The sequence below is a fragment of the Chinchilla lanigera genome, unplaced genomic scaffold, assembly GCF_000276665.1.
Source record: "Chinchilla lanigera isolate Chin_1 unplaced genomic scaffold, ChiLan1.0 scaffold00007, whole genome shotgun sequence".
Lineage (NCBI taxonomy): Eukaryota > Metazoa > Chordata > Mammalia > Rodentia > Chinchillidae > Chinchilla > Chinchilla lanigera.
In genome coordinates, this window is record NW_004955408.1 from 12,166,785 (window position 1) to 12,168,135 (window position 1,351).

Below are 1,351 nucleotides of genomic sequence, written 5' to 3' on the forward strand. Positions count from 1 at the left end.
CAGAAGCTTCTTACTGGCTCTGTCCTGGTATCACAAACTCTGGTTTCCTTTTGATAGTTCAACCCTGTGTACAGGTCAACATCACATTTGGTTTTCCAAGACTTTTGTCTTTTTACAGGGCACTTTTATAGTGTTTAAATGGTGAATAGAGTGAGTTATTTTTGTGAGAGTGTGTGATTTTGTTATACTCCTAAGCAGTATACCTCAAAGAATATACTGCATTTTCCTAATTTCAGCAGAGAGTGTACAGAATATGCATTCTGGAACTAAATGAGTGATTTTCTAGTTGTGCTCAAGTCCCTTGCAAAAGCTATTCACAATTTCCTTCAAAAAGGCAATAGTTGTCAAGTGAAGAAGTGGGGAAGCCGGGGTGAGGGCAGTTTTCCTCTCCACCCTTCTGCTGCCAGCAGACCTCTCTATGTCCATTTCTGCGTGGGCTTTTCTGCTGAAAACTTTACAAATAAAACAAGGGAATCGTACCTTTAATCCAGAAGACAAACTTCCCAAACTTATTATCGTGAATAACACAGCATTCCTCTTGCAGAAATCATTTCTAAGTACTCTAGCCATCAACCATTCCTCAAACAAGGGAGAGTGGATTCTGCCAGGCCTAACAGTAAGGGCCTAGGAAATCTCAACATTGTAGTGAAAACAGTTATTCTTGGCCAGGAGTGAGCCATGTACAGTTATTGCTAGAGCACCTATTTTCAGTGTCAAGTGTTTTATCATTGTGTCTCTGTGTTCAGACCAGTGAAAAGCATTTTACGTGAATATTTAAAATTAACTTTTCACAATTTTCAATCCAGTTAATACTTTACAAAAATGAGAAGGGCCCATTTGCATCTTATTCAGAAAGAAGCATCTGATCACATTGATAATTGCCGTATTGTCTGAAAAAGCAATCCTGTGTCAGTGTTTCCTTGTGTGAAGTGGCTGTGATCCTGCAACACACTTCCCTACCTCACTGGTGAGTGTTCCTACTGTGTATTCCCTCATTGTCTAAGCTGAGTCATGGTGTTACCACCTGAAACAGTGAAGTAATGGAAGCAGATGAAGTTCAAATGCCAAAGTATTTGTTGATGATCTTCATCTTGGAGGAAAGAATATTAGGTACTTGAAATGACCTGAGTGACTTCTTGCATTATTAATGGATAGCATATAGAAAGTATGTCCTAATTTTTTCCTATAGTTTGATTTGTATGTGCGCATGTGTACGTATTTAATGGGACTTCTGACAGAAGCAAATCGGAACTTGGGATTGAAGCAAATAATGAATATTAGTAAGACTCTTTGCCAAAGTGCAAGAGTATCTCCCCCAGATTTTCCTGCCTTCGTGTTTATAATCTTGGGG